The sequence below is a fragment of the Diabrotica virgifera genome, chromosome 4 (genome assembly GCF_917563875.1).
Source record: "Diabrotica virgifera virgifera chromosome 4, PGI_DIABVI_V3a".
NCBI lineage: Eukaryota > Metazoa > Arthropoda > Insecta > Coleoptera > Chrysomelidae > Diabrotica > Diabrotica virgifera.
The window spans coordinates 27,740,312-27,752,736 of NC_065446.1; the positions used below are offsets into that span (position 1 = coordinate 27,740,312).

The following is a 12,425-nucleotide window of genomic DNA, read 5'->3' on the forward strand; positions in this document are numbered from 1 at the left end:
TAAAGGGGGCCCATTTCCAATTCTGCGGGGGGGGGGCCCGACGGAGTTTGTTACGCCACTGGTCAGGCGACCGTTACAAAATGGTCGATAAGCACTTACTTACTACTTCTAAACATTGATTGGATTGTAAACAGTGAAGGCTCTGTATGCGGAACAATTTGAAAACGAGCTATTTCGCTTTATCCCACTATTTCACTTTACCCTTCTGATATGTATATAAAGTGCACTTTACATCAACAATAAATTGAACAAGAAATTGACCAACTTATTCAAGGTCAAATTTGACTTATACAAAACACAATTCTACATCCAATTTTGCCGTGAATAAAAAGAAAATAAAGAAATTTGACAAAATAAAACATATCCAGTTGTTCTATTTCATCAAATTCCTTCATTTTCTTTTACAAACCATACATTTTGTACACATCAAATTTGCCTTGAATAACTTTGTCAATTTCTTGTTCAATTTATTGTTGATGTAAAGTGGACATAATACCAAACTTGAGCAAGTTAATTAAATTGTTTACCTTGGATATCAGTTAAATTGTAACGCAGAGAGTCACTGCGAAATTATATCTAGGATAGAGCAGGCTAGACTTAATATTGGAATTGAGGAATAGGCTATTGATTATGTAGTATAGAAAGGAACTACAACGTTAACCATTTAAAGGGGTGCGTTTGTGAGAAATGGGTGAATTAGTCCCTGGGCACAGGTTACATTAGGGTGAGTTCTATGCACTTTTGGTACAAACACGTCTACATAAAAATTGTTCCTGGTTAAATTTTCTATCTAAATATAACTTTTTAAAGTCAAAGATACTTTTTTTACAAAAATATATTCAATAGAAAAAGCATAAAGAAATCCAAAAGAAATAAATGTTGTTTTTTGTCCCATAACTTTTGTCCACGAGGATATAGGTATAGACATTGCTTCACAGAAAAAAAACTTACATATTTTGTCTTTAAAATGATGTTTGGTAGAGGTCATTAAGAATGACAGTTTTCGAAATACGATTTTTCAAAGTTTGCCACTCACAGAAATTTTGAGCAATTTTCCTTGATATTTCGCAAATATTGTTCTGTAACTTTTTTTACGTAACTTTAGGCATATGCAATGGTACATGTAAGAGGAATAGAATAATAGAAATCAATTACATTTAAAATGTTCTACTGTATAATGCCGTACGACTTCTTTTAAAGAGGTTATCTTGTTCAAGACTTTATACTTTTAACGAGTTTTTATATTTTTTACGATTATTTTTTAAATTTCCCATTATAACTTTTTTTTCTATATTTAGGTATATATTATATAATAAAAAAGAAAACTTATTCTGTTTACTTTAAAATGGTGTATTACAAAAAATTCTAGGTATTTTTTTGGATAAGATATGCTTTTTCAAAATGTAATAAGTACTTGCAACTATTTTTGATTTTAGGATTATTTTTTAAATTCCTCATTAAAACTTTTTTATGTGATTGCGTGTTATGATTGAATCTTATTCTTTATAGGTAATATGTACTTTGGATCCACTTGACTCGGCCGGGCAAACTTCAAAATATGGATTAATTCCAATATTTACTGTCAAAGCTCCTGTACCACAAGCTTTGCTTGAAAAAAATAGCATGTAAATGTACCAAAGGATGTACAAAAAACTGCGGTTGTAGGAAGATAGGAATTAGTTGTTCAATATTCTGCAAAGGGTGCATGTGCATGGGTACTAATTGTGGGAACTCTAAGATAACTGAGGTGTCAGAGGAAGATATTGTAGCTAATGCTAACGAAGAGATGGACTTTGATTTTGAACATTTTTTAAATGTCAACGTTTAAATAATTTTAACTAAAGTGTTGTTTTCTAAGACTAATGTTTATGGAATTTTTGTAAAAGAAATAATTTTAAATAATACAGGTAAAAAAATATCAAAGAATCACTCGGTTTCCATTACATATTTAAATATAGATGATACACCATTTTAAAGAACAGAAAGTAAGTCCTCTTTATTGAGCAATATATAGTATATTCATGTACAAGAAAAAAAAGTTATAATGAGAAATTTCAAAAATAATCGTAAAAAATGTAAAAAATAATATTTTTTTATATTAGGTATTATGTAATATATAATATATAATATAATATTATATAATATATATGATATTGTATAATAATATTATTTTATTTTTATATTATATTATAAAAAATCGTTAAAAGTATAAAACCTTGAAAAACCATAGTCTATTTAAAAAAAGTAGTACAACGTTATACAGTACACCATTAAAAAAGTAATTGATTTCTATTCCTATTACGTGTACCATTGCATATATCTAACGTAGAAAAAAGGTACAGAACAATATTTGCGAAATAACAAGGAAATTTGCCCAAAATTGCTGTGAGTGGCGAATTTTGAAAAATCATATTTCGAAAACTATAAATCCTAATTACCTCTACTAAACGACATTTTAAAGAAGAAATATGTAGGTTTTTTTTCTGTAAAGCAATGTCTATACCTATATCCTCGTGGACAAAAGTTATGGGACAAAAAACAAAATTTCTTTCTTTTGGGTTTCTTTGTGCTTTTTGTTTTGAATATATTTTTGTAAAAAAAAGTATCATTGACTTTAAAAAGTGATATTTAGATAGGAAATTTAACCAGGAACAATTTTTATGTAGATATGTTTGTACCAAAAGTGCATAGAACTCACCCTAATGTAACCTGTGCCCAGGGACTAATTCACCCATTTCTCAAAAACGCACCCCTTTAAATGGTAGCACTCCGCGGTTTTTTTAATATAGATGCCCATTGACCATATGATATAATAAAACCCCGTTAACGTTGTAGTTCCTTTTAGCTAAATTATTTTGAATATAAGCAATAGCCTAGAACCCGTCCACTTCGCTGCTTACGTGTTCTTGGTCTTACTCAGGGGCGTGCAGTCCATGGAAGCAAGGGAAGCATTGCTTCCCTTGGTTTCCGTAGTAATGCCGTACCATCTGAGTAACAGATAATTTTAAAAAAATTGAACAAACACATAATAAGCAGGATTTTAAGTTGCGTACGAGAATATTTAATTATGTAGTACAAGCAGCAAGTACCTATCTAATAAGAAAAGACAAACGTATTTTACTCTATTTTTGTCATACAGTAAATAACTAAGCAATGAAATAGGTACCCATACTAGTATAAGCAGCGCTGTATGCTGCATCCTTCCGTACTCGGACCATGATCGTATTTCTACGGTGGTAGTCGGAGTTATATCGGCATAATATTCTGATTTTTAAGTTGCTTCTCTCCAGCGACTCAAGCCTCAAGCCTATGTAAAAATCATCGGGGTTAGATGGTGAGCGGCGAGTTCAAATTTGGGGCATATCTTTAGCTTATAAGCAGTTTTGTCAATTGCATACGAAGATGTTTTTGGTAAATTTAAATGGGATTTACCAGCATTTGACAATGACGGGCTTCGTTGACTGATTTTTTGAAAGTATGAAGATGGATTTTATTGAATTATTTATATTAATAAGTACATAGAATTATTTATATTATAAATACTAAATATAAATATTATTTATATAAATATATTATAAAATATGTATTAGTGTTTTGGAAAATGGTGAAAATGTGAAATGTGGGATACAGAAACCATAAATAGCTCGAGAGGATTTTTGGATAGTTTAAAAGATTATTTGAATTTTACTTTATAACTTAGCTTTTTTCAGAAATATTTCCATTCTCAGATAATTTATTTAATGTATTGCATTGCAAGATAAACGAGATTGGTTTCTGTGTAAAAAAATTAGCGTATTTAAAGATATTATTAACAAAAAGAGAAAGATGACTTTGAAAAATGCTCGAATAATATGATGACAAGAAGTTAAGTTAAGCCTAAAAGGAAACGAGTAGGTACGCACTGATAATGTTGGAGATGTCGAATCGTGCTACCGCCAACTATACAATTTACCAGATTTTCGATCAAATATGTCAACGAATGGAAAATAGGTTTTAAGAATTTTGATGACCGAGACTTTTTTAGCTGTGCAATTTTAATACATTAAAAAAACACATTTTCCTGAAAAACAAACAAAATCTTTGATGCGTCTTTATGGGCAATATTTTGACTTGATTTCATTAAGTTCAGAACTAACAGCTTTATATGAGACTGAGGATATTGAGTATTGACACAAAAAATATTGCCAGTGAGTTACTAATATTTTTTCCACCTACCTCTACCGAAACTATACATTTCCTGACCTGATTGTAGGGAGGAAACGCGTACCTACTTTTCGTCCCTAGGGAGACAAGGTACTTTTACTCCCTAGGGAGTATACCTAGTAGTATGTATACGTTTTATAAAGGATTTTACTTGTTTTCTTTTCCAATTGAATATAATCTGATTAAAGAAATGTCACAACCCACATAACAATTTCATGTTCTTAGTAGATTCATAGAACATACTTTTCAGAAAAAGTATATACTAAGAATATGCGTAATTACCATTGCGAATGTGCAGAGCACATACTGAGTATATACTACATTACAGTACTTAAACGTTCTATGTATATACTTAGAATGTACTACCGCACTTCTTCTCAGTATATACCAAGAATATACTTTTTAGGATATTCTAAGAAGGTGCTATAAACCTTCTATTTATATACTTAGAATGTACTACCTCACATCTTTTAGTATATAGGAAGAATGTACTTTTTAGTATATGGGAAGAATATTACAAGGAAGTGCTATATTGCTCAGAAGCATGTTTTCAGCATCACCGAATCTCATCCTAGGTTCTACTTTCTACTAAATTTACATATTACATATGAGAATGTAGTTAGTACATTCTACAATATTACTTAAAAAGTAAATATAAAATATTATATAAATTTTAGTTAGTTATATCAATATTATATAGGTAAGTAGGTATATATATTTAGTTATTATGTGCATATAAAAATAAAAATGCTGAATATATAAATTTATATATTCATTTTCATATACCTATCGTACCCAAATAAATATTATGTAACATATGTATGTAAATAACTAAAATTTATATGTTGCTTATATGTACCTATATACATACTTACTATTTAAGTAATATTGAAGTACCAAAATGAATTTTTTATTTGTAAGTTGACAGCAAACAAAATAAAACGTTTAATTATGCATGTTCCTATTCCTGGTTGAAATACTTGGTCTTCCTCACAACACAGCATAGACATTGTTAGTGTTAAGTGTAGACACAAATGCCAAATGCCTATTCAGTAACTATTTTCATATTTTGTATTTTTCCTTTGTTCCCAACCCCCTACCCGCTAACCCCTATGCAGGTATGCAGCGGTCGTTTCCGCTTTGTTTGTGCCGGTTGTGGGTTTTGGCTCAGCCACACAGCTTACCTGAATGTCAATTCCATGTAAAAATAAAATTCTTCATAAGAATACTCAATAAACTTAATCAAAATAGTAAATGCATTTCAGTTATGAAAGCGAAACGACAATTTCTCCTTTTTCGTTAATACAATTAATTCTTAAACATTTTTACCATACAATTAAAACAATTTTAAATAATGAATTCGGTAGTTTAATTAATAGTACCTACATACATAAATTTTTAAATTTCATTAATTATTCTTAACGAAGTTGATAATCTATAGGCTAACATTATTCTTCCTATACATACATATATATTATTTTTAAGATATTTTAAAAGTATCTACTTATAAGTATGTGTTAAGTATGTACTTATAAGTATGTGCTAAGAATATTCGGTAAAAGTATATTCTGAGAATAGTATCTACTTATAAGTATGTGTTAAGAATGTACTTATAAGTATGTGCTAAGAATATTCGGTAAAGGTACATTCTAAGAATAAACTTTTACGAATATTCCGAGTTACTACGTACACGAATGTACTCAGTATATTCGGTACGAGAATATACTTTAAAGTATGTGCAAAGAACATGAAATTTAGAATGTTTTTTAAGGTACATGCTATGCTTGTACTACGCATATACTAAAAAGAATATACTCTGACGAATGTTGGTAGTATATGCTTAGAACATGATACGAACATCATTGTTATGTGGGAATATCCACGTTTGTACAAGGAAGTTATAGACAAGTTTTCGAAAAATGGTAGAAGAACTGAATTACATTATAAATAGGTGTTTTTACAATTTTTTTTATAAATTGCTTCCCCTGTTTCAAATTTCACCGCACGCCCCTGGTCTTACTTTATGTGGTGCTATATAGAAGAATTTTACGAAGAAGTTTCTTGAGTGGAGAAAATTCAAAACTGCACAATACTAGAACGTGTCGGCAAGACTACTAAGATTATAAATAGCATCAAGAAGAAAAAGCTGGAGTATTTCGGACATATAATGAGAGGTCTTAAAATATAGGTTGCTGCAAAATAGTATACAAGGGAAAATAGCAGGCAAACGCACTTCAGGACGAAGAAGAACTTCATGGTTGAAGAACTTACGAGATTGGTATGGTGTTGATACAAGCATGGCATTTAGGGTGGCAGTGAATAAAATTAAGATAGCTATGATGGTATCCAACGTTCTAAAAGGACATGGTACATGAAGAAGAAGAAAATCTGGGAGTCGCTGTGGTCGTTTGTCATGAAACATGTTGATAATGTATTCTTTCCAGCACTTAAATTTTTCTTCAGTTTCTTTCTTCGTTTTGTTGTTTCCTTGATTTTTTTATGTACGTTGTAACGTTCCAAAAGAACATGGTACATAAAGAAGAAGATATGGGGGTCGCTGTGGTCGTTTGTCGTGAAACATGTTTATAATGTATTCTTTCCAGCACTTAAATTTTTCGTCAGTTTCTTTTTTTGTAACTTCTAGTCTAAGAGCTAGTGAACCCTCCGACTAACGGTCGTCCTGTAAGGCTAGAAATTTTTCTAGTGATAATTCATAGCACACCAAGGCTAAAAACCATGACCTGGCAGGCCTCAGCGGTGCACGTGTATCTACCAGGTGAATCGAAAAGTGCAAATTTAGGGGGTAAAATAAACTTTCTCCTGTAAGGTTTAAATTTAAGTATGTGTTTGAGTAAGTCATTTAGAAGAAATGTGTACAATGACAGGCGATTCTGAAGAGCATAAGACCTTGCCAGGCGAGGGGAAAGATTAGGGGTGTTTCCTAAAATTGTTCTTTTTGCATCGAACAATTTTTTTTTAGGTTTTTTGATACATTCCAAACAGAAAACGTCTTTAGTGATTTTTCTCTTAAGTTAATAGTTTTTGTTATATAAGCGATTGAAAATTTTGAAAATTGCGAAATCGGCCATTTTTAACCCTAAATCGGACATTTATCTAAAAATTTCTATGTTGCCAAGGTACGTAGATATTCTTTAAACATTGATTGATGAAATTCCGAAGAGTTATTTGCAATAAAATATCGAAAACCCCTTTGTTTTTTTAATTGCTAATCAAGCGGGCGCGTCACTGTAGTATAAGTGAGGACGTTTGAGTTTGCCTAAATTCATAATCTCGAGAATGGGCAAATTTCAAGAGAAATCCTCAGATAGGTCGATTTTTATTTTTGAATTAGGACTTTTTGGCATATATATAATACTAGTGACGTCATCCATCTGGGCGTGATGACGTAAACGATGATTTTTTTAAATAAGAGTAGGGGTTGTGTGATAGCTCATTTGAAAAGTTATTTAATTCTCTATTCAGTAATATAAACATTAACATAATTATTTATACAGGGTGTACAAAAAAATGTTTTCTTCTATTTGTCAAATTTAATCAAAGTTAATTTAATAAAAAAAATGTTGTACACCCTGTATAAATAATTATGTTAATGTTTATATTAGTGAATAGAGAATTAAATAATCTTTCAAATGAGCTATCACACAACCCCTACTCTCATTTAAAAAAATCATCGATTACGTCATCACGCTCAGATGGATGACGTCACTAGCATTACATATATGCCAAAAAGTCTTAATTTAAAAATAAAAATCGACTTGTCTGAGGATTTCCCTTGAAATTTGCCTATTTTCGAGATAATGAATTTATGCCAACTCAAACGTCCTCACTTATACCACAGTGTCGCGCCCGCTTGATTAGCAATTAAAAAAAAAAAGCGTTTCCGATACTGTATTAAAAAAAAACTCTTTGGGATTTCATCAATCAATGTTTAAAGAATATCTACCTACCTTGGCAACTTTGAAATTTTTAGAGAAATGTCCGATTTAGGGTTAAAAATGGCCGATTTTGCAATTTTCAAAATTTTCAATCGCTTATATAACAAAACCTATTACCTTAAGAGAAAACTCACTAAAGACCTTTTCTGTTTGGAATTATTCAAAAAACCTAAAAAAAATTGTTCGATGCAAAAAGAATAATTTTAGGAAAAACCCCTAATCTTTCCCCTCGCCTGGCAAGGTCTTATGCTCTTCAGAATCGCCTGTCATTGTACACATTTCTTCTAAATGACTTACTCAAACACATACTTGAATTTAAACCTTACAGGAGAAAGTTTATTTTACCCCCTAAATTTGCACTTTTCGATTCACCCGGTAGATACACGTGCAGGGCTGATGCCTGCCAGGTCATGGTTTTTAGCCGTGATGTGCTATGAATTATCACTAGAAAAATTTCTAGCCTTACAGGACGACCGTTAGTCGGAGGGTTCACTGGCTCTTAGACTATTCGTTGATTTTGTTGTTGTTTCCTTGATTTTTTTATGTACGTGTACCTATAAGTCGTGTTTTTGCTGTGCTGTAGCTGTTCCCCTGCACAGCATATCTTTGCCACCCATTGTTCGCTTCTCTGTGCTTTCTACTTTCCTTCATTATTTTATTAAAACACCGTTCCATAAAATGTGTTGATATGAGAGATTTTGTTGAAAAATAAAACTTATTTGAAAGCAGTAGGTATTTTAGAAACACGATGAATTATATGTATAAACTGTGGATTAATAAAAGGTGGCTTATGTAAAATTATTAATTACATCTGATATCAACTTGTAACACACGAGGAATAGGGAACTTGCACTTTTTTTTTATTACATAAAAATGTTCAGTTTTGTATAAAAATGAGATTTCCAAAATTTCACGCTTCAAAAACTCATAATAACTTAAAATTACAAATTTAAAGTCTTCTTTATCTTAAAATAGTTCAAACGACCAGTGACGTCACAGAGTTTAACTATGTGGTTCAGTTTATGGTTATATTTACGTATATTCTTCTTCTTCTTTAGTTTATTGGCCTCCACCTACTTGGGTATTTAGCCAGATCGTCGTCGGGGAATAAAGGAAAAATATTTATATTCTAATGACATTTATCGTATGTCATTGTAATAAAATATACCAGTTTGTTGAGATCGCAGTTTAATACAGTTTTTGAAGGAAAGGAAAGAAGGTTTACTATTGAAAATAAAACCATTTTGTAAAAGTACAAATTTTCTATAAATAGTTCAAACGATCAAAAACATTTGTAACGTCACATAACTGTATTTTCTACTGACGTTTATAATGTCTAATATAAAATTATATATACAATAGGGAACTTGCACATTTTTTTTATTACATAATAATGTTCAGTTTTGTATAAAAATGAGATTTCCAAAATTTCACGCTTCAAAAACTCATAATAACTTAGAAGTACAAATTTAAAGCCTTCTTTATCTTAAAATAGTTTAAACCAACCGTGACGTCGCAGAGTTTGACTATGTGGTTCAGGGCCTAGATTCCGTGCACTGTAGATATCTACAGTCGCTTTCTGTCGATGGCAATTGTCATGAAAATATTTGAATTTTTAGTTTTAATTCAAATATTTTCTTGTTTTACTAAGTATCACTTCAGCATCAATTAGAATATAACCTAGCAAAACTAGAAAATAATTAAATTAAAGCTAAAAATTCAAATATTTTCATGACACGTGACATCGATAGAAGGCGACTGTAGATATCTACAGTGCACGGAATCCAGGGCCTGTTTATGGTCATATTTACGTATATTCTTCTTCTTCTTCTTTAGTTTATTGGCCTCCACCTACTTGGGTATTTAGCCAGATCGTCGTCGGGGAATAAAGGAAAAATATTTATCTAACAATAAAACACTGAAAACGTTTGTTCTCTATACTTCCACAAAATTTATTACAACTAAGTGACTGCAGCTGTTTCGGCAGAGTGCCTTTCTCAAGTGATATAGTTTACAATGTGTTTGACTTTTTAGGTCTTTAACTGAAGAGTTTGAGGAGTGGGGAGCTGTTTGTCACGAGTTGGTCATTCAGAGTTATATCTGTATTTTTCAATTTATTAATTTCCATAGATTCTAAAAAAGATAGCTTAATGCCTTTATTTTGAATGTGCAGAATTTGAAACTCTTCATTGAAAGAATGATTGTGATCTAGAAGGTGAAGTGCTTATGTAGAAGTGTCCGTTTTTCTATTGTTGAAAGCCGTTTTGTGTTCTGCTATCCGTTTGTCAAAGGTTCTGTCAGTTTGACCGATGTAAGTTTTCGGACAGTCACGACAAGTTAGTTTGTACACACCACTCTGTAGTTGCTTTCTCTCTCGGCTTTTATTGTTCTTAATATATTTGCTTAAGTTGTTGTTAGTTCTGAAAGCTGGTGTCATTCCTTTCTTTTTTATGTATCTGGCTATTTTTGTTGTTATCTTGCCAGTATAATATGTGAGAGAGCAGAAGGTACTGGGTTCTTTCTGTGGTGGTGGATACACTAATTTCAGGGCTTTCTTATGGAGTTTTTGGTTTAAAATTTTGTTAACTATTTTTTCGTTATAGCCATTATTTACTGCTATTTGTGTAATGATGTTTAGTTCTATCTCGAAGTTATTTTTTGTGATGGGACTTTCTGTCAGTCTATGTATCATGCTATGGTAGGCTGCTAATTTGTGTTGTGTAGGATGGGATGATAAATAATTGTGTATGGTTGTGTCAGTATGGGTAGGTTTATGATATACGGAGAACTCATGTTTGTTGTGTAATCTGGTAATCGTTACATCTAGAAAGTTTATGGAATTATTCTGTTCTGTTTCTATTGTAAACTCAATATTACTATGAAGTGAATTAATGTATGATAGGGCTTAAAGGATTACCCATAATAAGTCCTGCACTGTTGTTTGTGTATATTTGATTATTGAATTCAAAATAGTCTTGATTTATGCAAATTTCAAGAAGGTGTAAAATTTCAGATGCAATGATCGGATTTGTACTATTATGGTCTAAAAGATTTTTAACTAAAACAAAAGTTTCTGTAGGAGGAACATTAGGAAAAAGATTTTTTACGTCAAATGAAATTAGTCTGGAGTTGTTGGGTAATTGAAAATGTTGTATTTTATTAACTAATTCTAGTGTATTTTTTACGGTGAATTTAGGTGAAAATTTAGTGTATTCTGTAATAAAATCTGTCAGTTTTTTTGAAAGTTTATATGACGGAGCTGTATAAAAAGAAACTACAGGCCTTATTGGGTGGTCAGGTATGTGTAGTTTAATAAAAGAGTATAATTTAGGAGGTTGTGGGTTCATAATATTAAGGTATTTCTGTTCTGATGGATTTAGTATTGATTTTGAATTTTCAATGACTAGTTTAATTTGTTTTCGGTATTTTTCTGTGGGGTCTTTGTTTAGTGTTATACTATTTTGGTTATTTAAAAATTCTATTGTTTTGTTATTATAGTCTCTTTTATCGATAGCAATAGTAGTGTTACCTTTGTCTGCTTTTGTAAATATTATGTCATGTTTTATTGATTTATTTTTAAATTGAAACGGCTATTTGGTTTTCTTTGTAACAGGAATTATTAGTTTCACTACATACATCGGTGATAGACAGAAATTCCCATGACAAAAATAACTTCGAGATAGAACTAAACATCATTAAACAAATACCTTAACTCAAACTCAACCTCTTCAGTTAAAGACTTAAAAAGGCAAACACATTGTAAACTATATCACTTGAGAAAGGCACTCTGCCGAAACAGCTGTAGTCACTTAGTTGTAATAAATTTTGTGGAAGTATAGAGAATAAATGTTTTCAGTGTTTTATTGTTAGATAAAATGAACTTCCATCAAGTAACGGTCGAATCCATCAAAAATATTTATATTCTAATGACATTTATCGTATGTCACTGAAATAAAATATACCAGTTTGTTGAGATTGCAGTTTGATACAGTTTTTGAAGGAAAGGAAAGAAGGTTTACTATTGAACATAAAACCATTTTGTAAAAGTACAAATTTTCTAAACGATCATAAACATTTGTAACGTCACATAACTGTATTTTCTACTGACGTTTATAATGTCTAATCCAAAATTATATATTATACAATTAGGCATTCCAAATCACGTGATATAATATGGCTGCTGGATGGCGAAACTGTCATCCATAGGCGTATCCAATGTTTAAACCACTTCATATTTAATTTGCTATCACAATTTCAAAAATTTCG

At 30.9% G+C, this 12,425-nt stretch overlaps 1 protein-coding gene across 1 annotated transcript in view; it reads left to right on the plus strand.

Annotated features, from left to right (window-relative positions):
• Positions 1-12,425, plus strand: part of LOC114349326 (ATP-binding cassette sub-family C member 4-like) — a 148,472-nt gene that overhangs the window by 95,510 nt on the left and 40,537 nt on the right. The gene's annotated exons all lie outside the window — the stretch shown is intronic.